The 13,683-nt window shown below is 42.0% G+C and overlaps 1 long non-coding RNA gene across 3 annotated transcripts in view; it reads right to left on the bottom strand.

Moving 5' to 3' along the window:
* Window positions 1–13,363, bottom strand: part of LOC110203612 (uncharacterized) — a 62,545-nt gene extending 49,182 nt beyond the window's left edge. For 2 of the 3 annotated variants that reach the window (XR_002323014.2, XR_002323012.2), the window contains exons 1-3: window positions 12,958–13,363; window positions 10,324–10,885; window positions 8,267–8,358 (exon numbers count right to left, since the gene is read on the bottom strand). This is a non-coding gene — a long non-coding RNA (uncharacterized LOC110203612). Of the gene's footprint in view, window positions 1–8,266; window positions 8,359–9,101; window positions 9,155–10,323; window positions 10,886–12,957 lie in introns of all 3 variants that reach the window. The other variant, XR_013483623.1, reaches the window with a different exon arrangement.
* Window positions 13,364–13,683: the final 320 nt, after the last annotated feature.

Below are 13,683 nucleotides of genomic sequence, written 5' to 3'. Positions count from 1 at the left end.
TATATGTATATGCATATATATGTGTGTGTTTATGTATGTGTATGTGTATATACGTGTGTGCATGTATATATAGGTGTGCATGTGTATATATGTATGGCAGCACTTTTCTGTGGGCAAAAATTAGAAATTGAGGAGATGCCCATCAATTGGGGAATGGCTGAACAAGTTGTGATATGTGATTAGGATGGAATACTATCGTAGTATAAGAAATGATAGGGGCAGCTAGGTGGCACAATGGATAGAACTCCAGCCTTGGACTCAGGAGGACCTGAATTCAAATCTGCCCTCAGACACTTGACACTTACTAGCTGTGTGACCCTGGGCAAGTCACTTAACCCCAATTGCCTTGGCAAGAAACAAAAAATGATGAGCAGGATCCTTTCAGAAAAGCCTGGAAATACTTACATGAGCTGATGCAAAGTGAAATGGACTGTGCACAAAGTAACAGCAATAGTGTAAGATGATCAGCTGTGAACGACTTAGGTATGCTCAACAATACAACGATCCAAGACAACCCTGAAAGACTTATGCTGAAAAATGCTATCCATTCCCAGAGAAAGAACCGATGGTGTCTAAATACAGATTGAAGCATACTTCTTTTACTTTCTTTATTTTTCTTGAGGTTTTTTTGGTCTATGTTTTCTTTCACAACATGACTATTATGGATATGTTTTGCATGACTCCACATGTATAGCCTATATCAAATTTGCTTGCCTTCTCAATGAGGGGGTGTGGGGAGGGTGGAAGGGAGAGAATTTGGAACTAGAAGTCTCAAAAAGGAATGTTAAGAATTGTTTTTCTATGTAACTAGGAAAAAAGAAAATGCTAAATAAAAAAGGAAATAAAGTTATTCTATTTTACTCTTTGAAATTTATTAAACTGTCAAAGGTAGCTAAACAAATCTTAGGGACTGTATTATTTTTCAATATTAGATTATCAAAAAAAATTTGATTTAAAAAAAGACTAGAGCTGAATAGAAAACTTAACTTTCAAATACAATACTAGAGAGAAGCATAAATAGGTAAACAGGAAAGGGAAATCATAAGGGACTTAATAAGGTTAAATAGGCTACCTTCCTGCATTGGAAGATGACACTTGTAACTCATAAGAAATTTCTCATCATTAGGGCAGTTAGAAGCAGTATATATAGACCAAAGGCAGAGGTGTGAGTTGAATACGAAGGGATGATGTCTCAAAAATAAAATTAAGGTGTGAGGAGGAGGTGTGCACTGGGAGAAAGGGAACAGAAGAGATAGAATAGGGGAATTATCTGACATAAAATAGGCAAGGAAGAGCTTTTACAGTGAAGGGGAAAAGAGGAGAGGTGGGGGGGGAACACTTGTACCTTAGTCTTATCAGAAATTCCTCAGAGGGAATCACACACACACACACACACAGGATACAGAAATCTATTTTATGAAAGAGAAAAGTAGGAGGGGAAGGGCAGAAGAGAAGGGAGGTGATGATAGAAGCAAGGACAGATTGGAGGAGGTGGCAGTCAGAAGCAAAACACTTAAGGAGGGACACAGTGAAAGGAGAAAGAGAATAGAATAAAGAAGTGGGAAATAGGATGGAGAGAAATACAGTTAGCAAACATAAGTGGTAAAAAAAAAAATTCTTGAAGCCAAGTTCTACTGATAAAGGCCTTGTTTCTCAATTATATAGAGAAGTCAGTCAAATTTATAAAAATAAGAGCCATTCCCCACCAGATAAATGATCAAAAGATATGACCAGTCAGTTTCCAGATGAAGTAATCAAAGCTATCTATAACCATATGAAAAAATGTTGTAAATCATTATTGATTGGAGACATGGAAATGAAAAAATTGGGAGGTACTACCTCACACATATTAGATTGGCTAATAGGATAGAAAATGACAAATTCTGGAGGGGATGTGGGAAATTTGAGACATTGTTGGTGGAGCTGTGAACAGATTCAACCATTCTGTAAAGCAATTTGGAACTTTGCCCAAAGGGCTATAAAACCATGCATACCTTTTGACCTAGCAATACCACTGCTAGATCTTTATTCCAAAAGACATTTAAAAAAAGTAAATGGACCTATACATACAAAAACATGTATGGCAGCTCTTTTCTCATGGCAAAAACCTGGAAATTGAAGGGATAAGCATCAATTGGGAATAGCTGATTAAGTTGTGGTATATAAATGTGATGGAATGCTATAAGAAATGCTGATCAGGGTGGTCTCAGAAAATTCTAGAAAGATTTAAAGGAACTAAAGGAAAGTGAAATGAGTAGTTCCAGGAGAACATGGTATATACAGTAACAGCTCTATTATAAGATGATCAGCTAAGAATGACTTATGATGAAAAATGCTATCCATCCCCACAGAAAAGACTGGTGGTCTCTGAATACAGATCAAAGCATACTTTTTTTAACTTTATATTTCTTGACAGTTTTTTTGGTCTATTTTTTTCTTTTATAACACAACTAATATAGAAATATGTTTTATATGACTAAATATGTATAATATATATCAAATAGCTTGCCTGCTCAATGTGGGGGGGTGGGGAGTGGGCAGAGTGGAGATTGAGGAAGAGTAAGGGAGAGAATTTAGAACTCAAAATTCTTAAAATGAATGTGAAAAATTGTTTTTACACATAATTGGGGAAAAATAAAATACTAAATAAATATTAACAACAACAACTTAAGTGGACCATCCTGCAGACCCTTTACATCATGTGAATTTACCCACAGAAGTGGAAAAGGGCAGGAGGGAAGCAGGAAGAGAACTGCACCCCTGTGGAGGAGGGGTTGGCACATGGTTCCAGGACACGTGGAGCCTGAGCACTAAGAAGCAAGAGCAGGAGAAGGAACACATGGCTTGTGGGGCCAGCCATATGAGGGTCTGGCTGTAACTGAAAGGAAGAACACGCTGGCAGGCAGACACATGAGGGCCCGGACATGGAAACACTCAGGAAATGACAGGCCACATGTGGTGGGGACCAGGGACAAACACACTGTACACCCACATGGATGGACAAAATACCAAAATGCAGGGACCAAACTCTGGGGCAGGTGGGCAGACTGAAACCCAGGTCTCCTCTCTCAGCACTGACCTCGAGGTCTCAAGCCAAGTCCCCATTCAGCAGCGGTGGTGGCTATCTCTCTGCAGGTCTGTTCTTCTGCTTTCACTTGGAGGACTTTTTTTAGCTTTTTCTTTGGGGTGGAGGGTTCAGTGGTGGTAGGAGGCCACAGAGCGCCAAGTTGAGGGACAGGAGGAGAAAGAGATCCCAGTACAGTATGGTAAAGCGTAGGTGTTTTCTTGGAATGCAGATTTCTTATAGAATTCCTTCCATAAAGTCCAATTTGTATAATGTGAATTTTCATAAAGCACCATCTGTCTGTACTCCTTTCTATCCTCATTCAGTTTTCTCCAGAAGTCTTTTATATCTAAGTTTTCTAAAATTCTATTACTCTTCTTCTTTCTTATTCATTTTATGCTTAGGTTTATCTAGCTCTCAGAGTGAAAAGTTGAGGTAACCCACTACTATAATTTTCCTATTTGTTCTTGTAACTTGTTTAATTTTTCCTTTAAGAATTTGAATCCTATGCCATTTCCCAAATATGTTTACTATGGATATTACTTTGTTGTTGTTCCTTTGAACAAGAGGTCGTTTCCCTGCTTACCCCTTTCAATAGGGCTATTTGTGCTTTTGCTTTGATCTCAGGATCATGACTGCTACCCCTCCATTTTTTAATTTAGCAGAGGTATAACAGTTTCTGCTCCAGCACCCTATTTTAACTCTGTGGTTCTCTCTTTGTTTCAAGCGTGTTTCTTGTAAAACAAACAAACAAACAAACAAACATATTTTTGGAGACTGCTTTCTAATCCATTTTGCTATCCCCTTCCATTTTATGTGTGAGTTCATCCCATTCACACAGTTAGGATGAGGAACTATACATTTCCCTACCTCCTATTTTCTTCTGTTTCTCCTTCTCTCTCTCTTTTTATCCTGTCTCTCCTCTCATTTCAGTTTTGCATATGACCACTGTATCCTTTTATCAGCCTGCCCTTTTATCACCAGTTTTTCTTTCTCTTTTCCCATTCTCTTACTTACCTCTAGAGTAAGATGGATTCTTATGACCAACTGAGTAAGTATATATAGATACAGATATAAAATAGATATAGATATTTTCCCTTTTGTGAACCAATTTAGATGTGACTGAAGTTCAAGCATTGGCCACTCTCCCCTGTGACCTTTTTCCACTCCAGGGTAAAAGCTCTTCCTTGCACACCTATTTTATATGAGATCATTTCCCCCATTCTCTCTCTCCCTTCTGCCTTCTCCCAGGGCATCCACATTTCTCACCTATCCCTTTATTTTACATCATCCCAACCTAACTGGCTTCCTATGTAAAACCTTCTTTTTATGTAAAATCCCTCTACTTGTTCTAATTATGACAAAATTCTTAAAGATATGTGTATCCTCTTCCCTTATAGAAAAGGAGACAGTTTAACCTTATTGAGTCATTTATGATTTTTCTTTCATATTTACCTTTTAATGTTTGTCTTGTACTTGAAAGCCACATTTTCTCTTCAGCTGTGGTCTTTTCATCAGGAATGCTTCAAAGGTCTCTATTTCATCAAATATCCATTTTTCCCTCCATGTGTTTCTGTAGAGAGCAAGCCTGTGCTCAGTGGAATGTTCTCAGAGTGTGTGTCTTCAACCCCAAATATCTCGTCTGCTGAGTGTTCTGAGGCTAGGTGTGCTTCCACAGAGAGTAAGCTTGTAGTAACTGGAATGTTCCCAGAGAGTGTCTCCTGCCACAAATATCTTTTCCTCTGAGTGTTCAGAGAGTAGATGCGTTTCCACAAAACACAAGCCTGTACTATCTCGTGTAAGAAAGAGACTGGAAAGCCTCTCTGGGCAAAGAAACCAACCTTGATTATGGGAAACAAAGGTGGGGTCTCAGACCACACTGGGCGGCCTATAGAACCCACCAATGCTTCTCTCAAAGGTTGCTTTCTTTACACAGAAAGGCTACCCAGTTTCTTTCTTACACTGGAATGTTCCCAGAGAGAGTGTCTCTCCTGTCACAAGTGTTTTTTCCTCCAAGTGTTCAGAGACTAGATGTTTTTTGCCAGAGAGTGATCCTGCAGTAAGTAGAATGTTCCCAGAGAGACTATCTCCTGCCAGAAGTATCTTTTCCTCTGTGTACTGTTTTAGTGGTGTTGACTGCTTTTCCTTCCTAAAACAAAAAATACCATTTGTCACATGGCATGGCTCTCAGAGAGGAGAAGAAGGAGAGGGGGCGATACATGGGATATCATGAAGTAAGATACAGCAAACATTGGTAAAAAATTTTAAATGAGGTCACAAACCTACAGAGTATTCATGGAGAGGTGGGAAGGAGCAAAGAAAGGGGTTCTGGACATGCAGAGTGATTCCTTCCACCTCTGCAGCCTCAGGATCAGGGATTGGCTTGAGATCTCCAATGCTGAGAGAGGAGATTTTGGCTGCTCTGCCTGTTTATCTGCCCGTCTGGTATCTGTGTCTGTCTTCTGTCCACCCACAATTGGGTACTGTGTGTCTTTTCTCGGTCCATGTGTTGCCTGTCTTCTTCTTCATGTGGCCATGTCCAGCTTCCACACGTCTGTCACCTGCTTGTTCTTCCTCTCAGTTCTGGCCAGGCCATCATGTGACTGGTCCCGACACTGGCCAGATCCTCTTCCTGCTCTTGCTTCTCTGTCCCAGGCCTCCCATGTGTCCTTGAACCATCTCCTGGCCCCCTCCCTTCACAGGCATGTGACCCCCTTCCTGCCTCCCTCCCTCTCTTGTAGCCGGATGTGTGGGCAAATTCACATTACTTCAAGATCTTTTTACTTGGAGGTTTGCCCAAGAGTCCACTTGCCCAAAATAAGAACTGTCTGTAGTTGGTGGGAAAAAAAAAAAAAAAAACAGATGGCATAAGTGGAAAGCTGTTTGGCAGGAATTTGATAAGAGATCAACACCTCACACAACAGATCAAATTAAACTATAAGGGAATACATGAATTACGTATGATAATTAAAAAAATAAAGTGGTAAGTAATGAAAATTACAAATGAGAGAAATCTATAAGAGATGGAATTATGATCATTCATATTTACTCTAGCTTAGACCTGTAACTCAATTTATTCATTCTATAGCTATAGATGAAGCTCCTCCTATGTGCTGGGCACAGAGAAAGACAGGTGGCCTAATTAAGCAACTAACAAGCATTTCTTAAGTACCTCCTGCATAACAGGTACACTGCTAGGTTCTGGAGATGCAGACACTATTAAGGACACAGTCCCGATGAGGAATGCCCTTGACAACACCTTGTATCCAGAGCCCCTAACTGACCAATCAGCCTCCAGTCCCTAACTAATAAATGACCACAATAGCATACAGTACCTACCGTTGCTTACCTTGAAGTAACCTTAGAACTAATTAACACGCCAACTCATGATCTCAGACAAACCAAAAGCTGAAATAGTCCTAATTCAAAGGGATATGGAGAGAAACTACATCTTGCTAAAAGGTACCATAGACAATAATATAATATCAATACTAACCAAAGATGCACCAAATGGCAGAGTATCCAACTTCTTAAAGGGAATGTTAAAGGACATGCAGAAGGACATAGACAGTAAAACTATACCAATGGGTGACCACAACTTTCACCTCTCAGAATCAAGCAAATCTATGCATAAAACAACAAAAAAAGATGTTAAAAAGAGGAAAAGAATATCAGAAAAGTCAGATAGGATAGAAATCTGGAGAAAAGTGAATGGAAATAAAAAAGAATATAACTTTTTTCTCAGCTGTACATGATAACTTCAGAAAAAATAAACACATATTAGGGCATAAAAACCTCATCACCAAATGGAGAAAAACAGAAACAGGAAATGCACCTTTTATAGACCACAATGCAATATCATTACAGAGATGCAGAAACAGAGATTAAAAATTAATTGGAAAATAAAATACCCAATCCTAAAGAATGAGTGGATCAAAGAATAAAACATAGCATCAACCAATAATTTCATTAAAGAGAATTACAACAATGAGGCAACATATCAAAATTTGTGGGATGCTCCCAAAGCAGTACTTAGGGGAAATTTCGATCTCTAAATTCTTACATCCATAAAACAGAGAAAGAGCAGATCAAGGAACTGGGCATAAAATGTATAAAAGTAGAAAAAGAACAAATGACAAAATCTCCAATTAAACATCAAATTGGAAATCAAAGGTGAGATGAAGAAAATGTTTAAAAAGTAAAATTATAAAATAAAAGCACGTGCTGCTTTTATGCAAATACTAATAAAAACAGGTAAACCTTTGCGTAACTTGATTAACAAAAAGAAAGAAGAAAACCAAATTGCCAGTCTCAAAACCAAAAGTGTAAGCGTAACCAAGGAAGAGGAAATTAAAGCAACACTTAGGAGTTATTTTCCCAATCCCATGCCAGCAAAACTGACAATCTACATGAAATGGATGAATACTTACAAAAACATACACTGCCCATGTTAAAAGAAGAGGAAACAGAATACATAAATAACAATATCTTAAAAGAAAAAAATATTGAACAAGGCATAAATGCATTTCCTAGGAAAAAATTCCCAGGACTAGATCAACTGTGAAAGTGAATTCTACCGAACATTTAAAAACATTTCATCCCACTACTACATAAACTAACTGAAACAACAGGTAAAGAAGAAGTACTATCAAATTCCTTTCATGGCACAAACATGTTTTCAATACCGAAACAAGGGTGTAGGGATTTACACATACTAATACTTATTGGAGGAGCTGTGAAATGACACATCCATTTTGGAAAGTAATTTAAAATTACGCAAAGAAGGAAAGAAAAATGCCCAAAGCCTACAAAACAAAGATTCCATTACAACCCAATGATGCCACTGATAACGAAAAGTCCATATATATTCCAAAATACTTATGACACCACTTTTTGTGGCATCTATGATTTGGAAACAGTAGATGCTCATCAACAAGACATGGAACAGGAAAGGCATGGAATACTGCTACGTACTTACTGTAAATAAGAAACGAAGTGTGTGAGAAGTACAGAGAAGTATGGAAAGGGCTTTGTGAACTGATGCAAAGTGAATTAAACAGAGCCAAGAAAACAGTGCATATACACAATAACGACAATTGAAATGGAAAGAATGACTCAGCAAAAGCTTAAAAGTACCTGTAACAAGATGTTAAAGATCAAGTGGGAATGAAAAGGAAACGTGAGAAGACACCATCACCCTACCCCATTCAGGAAGTGAGAGGTCCTCAGGTGTTACACATTGCACACGTTTGCCCAAATGCATTGATCAGTTGTGCTCACTTTTCTTTTCCTTCCTAAAACAAGAAATATGATTGGTCACATGGCATGGCTCTTGAGGATGAGGGGAGGGAGAGATACATGGGATACCCTGGTGATGGCAGAAACAGAAAACACCAATAAAACAGGAGTCAAGTAACTCAAGGGTGATAATGGAGTTGGGGAAGGAGGAAAGGAAGGGGTTTGGGTTAGTGATTATCAGTAGCAGATCCAAAGATGTTACAAATCTGTGATTACGCAAACAATTCTTGTTATTGTTTAGTCCTGTCTGACTTTTCCTGCCCACATTTGGGGTTTTCTTGGCAGAGATACTGGAGTAGTTTGCCATTTCCTTCTAAAGCTCATTTGACAGATGAGGAACTGAGGGAAACAGGGTAAAGCGACTTGCCCAGAGTCACATAGCTACTAAATGTCTGAGGCCAGATTTGAACTCAAGAAGATGATTCTGCCTGACTTCAGGCCCCATAGAATACCTAGCTGCCCAGAAAACAATTTCAACTCCACTGTATCCCACCCAATCTCATGATTCCCCCAAGCCCCAGACCTCCAGACTAAGGCATGGGCAGGCAGGAAGCCCTAGGCAGGAGCATCCCTGGAGGAGAAGGCACACACAGGATCACTCTGAACATAGCCATACATACATACATCCACACACACACACACACGGACTGTCTCTGTCTCTTACATACACACACACACATGTTCCTATCAACAGACACAACACAGGCATAAACAAAAGTACTGATATACCCACACTTACATACATCTTCTGGGCACTAATTGGGATGGTAGAGGGTCAGCTTCATGAAAAGGCTAGGGGGAAGGGAAGAGAAGAGAAGAAGAAAGTGAGGGGCTGAGGCAGGAGCAGGAAGGGGGCACTTACTTCACTCACAACCACATAGGCACTAGCAGGACCTCAGGATAGGTCAATCTGGAAGATGGAGGGAAGATGGGGGTAGTGGAGGGGAGGGTGGGTGTGGAGTGGAAGGGGAGGAGAAGTGGGTGAGGGGGGATATGCAGATCTCAAACTGCTTGCCCACTCACAGCCTCCTCCAGAGTCAAAGAAGACTTACACTTAATAGAGGGTCAGAGGGGGTGGCATTGAATCACTGCAAGGTAGGACTAGTGTCCTAGAAGAGCAGGGGGAGGGGAGGAGGTCTCTAACATCAGGCCCAGAGCACTGGGGAGCCGCTCCCCAGCCTAGTCATTTCTCTCTGTCCCCATCACCCAAATTGGCTACAAAAGGGGTTGCAGCTGCATCCTCGACCTGGAAGTGGTCCTGGGGCTGGCCAGGGTCCCAGGTTCCTGAGGGCAGGCTGCTGGGGCTGGGAGGGGTGGGGGGCAGCAGCTGAGCTCAGCTTGGGGTTGTTGAGGGTAGGCCCCTTTACAGAAACTGGGAGGGGGAAGACAAAGAGAGTAAGGGGAAGGGTGAGGGAGGGCTGTCCTGGGCTCCACAAAAGGGAGGAGCACAGTAGCTGCAGCAGCATCCGCAAACCAGTAGCCCTTGAATGGGACTTGGATTCCTCACAACCTCCAGAGCAGAGGAAGAAAGGGCTGGTGTGAGGAAGGGGCAGGGCTCAGCCTCCTTTCTCTAGGCAGGAGGAGACAAAGATCAGGACAGGCAGGGAGGGACAGGGGTCACCAAGGGAGGCAGCAGGTCTGCCCCTACTGTGCCACATGTGGGTAGATGCTTATCACCTGGGGAACTGCTAAACAAAGTGTGAAACATGGTGAACATCATGGAATACTACTACCAGGCTGCAAGAAATGATGTGTGCGATGAGTACAGAGAACTACAGAAAGATCTTTGTGAACTGATGCAAAGTGAATTAAGCAGAGTAAAAAAAAGAAAAAACAAAATAGTACATACACACAGTAACTACAACAACTGACATGGAAAGAATGAGACACAAAAAATTAACTGAAATGTTAAAGATCAAGTGAGAATGAAAAGGAAACATGAGAAAACACCATCACCCTACCTCAGCCAGGACTTAAGAGGTCCACAGGTGTTATACATTGCACACCTTTTCCACCTGCACCAATCAGTTGTGCTCATTTTTCTTTTCCTCCCTAAAAGAAAAAAAATACTCTTTATCACATGACATGGCTCTTGAGGATGGGGAGAGGGAGGGATACATGGGATACCCTGGTGATGTAAGAAACAGAAAACAATGAAAAAGTTTAAAAGGAGGTCAAGTATCTCAGGGGTAATAATGGAGGTGGGGAAGGAAGAAAAAGGGCTTTGGGTTAGTGATTATCAGTAGCAGATCCAATCTATACTACAAATCAGGGATTCTGAAAACAATTGTTGTTCTTGTTTAGTCCCGTCTGACTCTTCCTGCCCACATTTGGGGTTTTCTTGGCAAAGGTACTGGAATGGTCTGCCATTTCCTTCTGAAGTTCATTTGACAGGTGAGGAACTGAGGCAAAGAGAGTGAAGTGACTTGCTGAAGATCACACAGCTGGTAAGTGTCGGAGGCCAGGTTTGAACTCAAGGAGATGATTCTTCCTGACTTCAGGCCCATTGGGACACCCAGCTGCCTGGAAGACAATGGAACTTGTTAAAATGTGGGAGGTTGATCAGTGGAAAGATTAGTTATGCAATGTACAGAAGCAAACAAATAAAATAAATTAGAGTTTAAAAAATTCAAAGATAGCAATTGGGTGGGTGGGGAGAAGGGAGACTATTTGATAAAAAAAAAAACAAAAACAGATGGGATAAGGGAAAAGCAGTTTGCCAGAAATGCAACAGGACATCAACACCTCATAGCACTTTTCAAATTAAACTACAAATGGATGCATGAATTAGACATAAGAGGGGAGTCGGCAGCAAATTAGAGGAACAGGAGGAAATTACTTTTCATATCTATGGATAGGAGAAGAGGTTATGACAGAAGAAGCAACAGAGAATCACAGAAAATAAAATAGAAGAATTCTACTTCTATAAAGTCGAAATGTTTTTGCACAAAGATCAAATGCTGTGAAAATGGGAACAGTAATATTTAAATGAGGAAAAACATCTTTGCAGCAAAGTTCTATAAGGACTGTTGCATATGCAAGATTTAAAAGGAACTGATTCCAATTTCTAAGATTAAGAGCCATGCTCCAATAGGTCAAAGGAAGAGGAGGTTTCAAAGGAAGAAATCCAAACTATGAACAGCTTTATGACAAAATGTTCCAAATCCCTCATAATGAGAGAAGTGAATGTTAAAAAGTATCAGAGAAAGTCTCCTCTTTCTGTTCCACAACAAGGTACATGGAAATGCCCCTTTCACCAGGTGCTGCTTGAAACCAGAACAAAAAATAAATATACCATTAAATTAAACAACATCAGACAAAAGAGATGATACGGAAAAGGGGAAGGGAAGATTCCTAGACTGTCTCAGAGGAATCTGGCCACAGGGGGAGACCCAGCCTTGGGCACCACAGGGCTGGCACCCCACTGGAGGGGAAGCCAGCAGAGAACAGTGACAACCTGCAGCTTGGGACCCACACATCCCAGGTTGTACCGTTTAGTCAGGAACTGATTTTCAAAAGCCCCAGTTTTTAATTCAGGTAGTCCACATTACTTTGCAAAAAAAAAAAAATTCTGAATAAAGTAAGACCTTGGTCAAGTTCCCATGGGCAACCAAACTTCCTAAGACACTGAAGGCACCTCACTCTACCCCCCCACACATAAGGGGAGACCAGCTGGTTGTTTATCTCTATATTATGGGCCCAAACCTGTAGGTATTTAACTAATTGGCAGAAATTGACCCAAGACAACCCTGTCACCATTAACCAACTTGAAGTTCTTTTGATCTCGATAAAATAAATCACCTTAAGAAATGTTGTGATGAAGTTGGCAAGAAAATTAAATATCCTGAGTGGGATACGTTTACTAAATGGCTACTCAAAACCAGCAGACAGAAGTCTCTTGTAACTTGGACTTCTTTAAGGAAACTTTAAATGGAATTAAAAAGAATGGGGAAAGGGCGGAAGAGAAGATTTGTGCCCTCCAGAATGATAATCAGAATTGTACTGCTCCATTAAAGAGTACATCAAGGATTTGCCTGCATGTAGGACCAAGTCACTTCTCCCAGAAAAGATTTATCCAGCCATCCCTGGGAAAGATTCACCCTCCTCTCTCTGAGGATGAGGAAGGCAAGCAGGAGGATCCTTCTTAGACTTTCTCCTCTCTCCCCAGTCCCCAGGCCAAGCCAAGGATGCGAGGAAGGAAGAAAGGTTGGGAAAGTCCACCTGAGGAGGGCAGGGAGGGAGTGCCCTCAAAGTCTTCTCCCTGATGCTTCCACCCCACCCCATCCCATGGCCCTCCAAGGCCCAGACCTTCAGACAAAGACCTGGGCAGGCAGGATGCGCCAGGCAGAAGCAGCTCTGGAGGAGCAGGCACGCACAGGTACACACATGTACACACGTGATTCTATAGTCCTAAACACACAATACACACATAAAAAAGGTTTTATTCCCAAGCCCACACACATGCCCCAGGTACTAAGACAAGCCAATTTGGGATGGGGGGGAAGTTGAAACAAAGACTAAAGAGGAAACAGAAGAAAATATAAGGGGAGGGATGTAGAGGGACAGGAGGGGCAGGGGCAGAAAAGGGGGCTTACCTTATACACACCCACTTAGGAAAGTGTAGGAACTTCTGGGTTCCCTGGGTGAGGGAGGGGTGTTGTGGCAGAGGAGGAGGGGAGCAGGTTAGGGCTGGGCTGCTCATGGCCCTCCCTCCAGACTTAGAGGAAAAGGAAACTCACTCCTCCTCCTCCTCCACTTTACCATCCTTCTCATCCTCTTTCTCCTCCTCCTCTTCCTCCTCCAGAGACAAAGAAGATTGACTTGGTCAAGGGTGAGAGGGGCGGGTACAGTGACATCATGGTAGGGCAGGGCTAGTCTCCATCCAGAGCACAGGGAGGAGGGAGAAAAGAGGGGAGGGGGTTATGATGGCACCCACAGAGGAGTGGGGAGGCCCCTCCCAGTCATTTCTCTCAACTCCCATCGCCCAGCCTGGGGAGGGGAGGGGAGGGGCCACAGTGCTTGGAGGGCCCAGGGCTGAGCCAGGTCCCAGGTTCCTGAGGGCAGTTGCTGGGACTGGGAGGGATGTGGTGGGGCAGCTGAGCTCAGCTTGGGTTGTGGGGGGGTGGGTCAGCCCCTTTATGGAAAATTGAGAGGGGGGGCAGGGATGGTGGGGGGGGAGGGCATCCTGGGCTCCACATAAGGGAAAACAGTAGCTGCAGCAGCAGCAGCAGCAGACCACCAACCCCTTGATGGAACTTACTGACAACCTGTAGAGCAGAGGAGGAAAGGGATGGTCTGGGACAAATGTGGGTCTCAACCTC

This window comes from Phascolarctos cinereus, unplaced genomic scaffold (genome assembly GCF_003287225.1).
Source record: "Phascolarctos cinereus isolate Bilbo 61053 unplaced genomic scaffold, phaCin_HiC Scaffold_8;HRSCAF=390, whole genome shotgun sequence".
Taxonomy (NCBI): Eukaryota; Metazoa; Chordata; class Mammalia; order Diprotodontia; family Phascolarctidae; genus Phascolarctos; species Phascolarctos cinereus.
The sequence above is the reverse complement of the archived record's forward strand: the minus strand, read 5'-3'. Positions and strand labels throughout refer to the sequence as shown.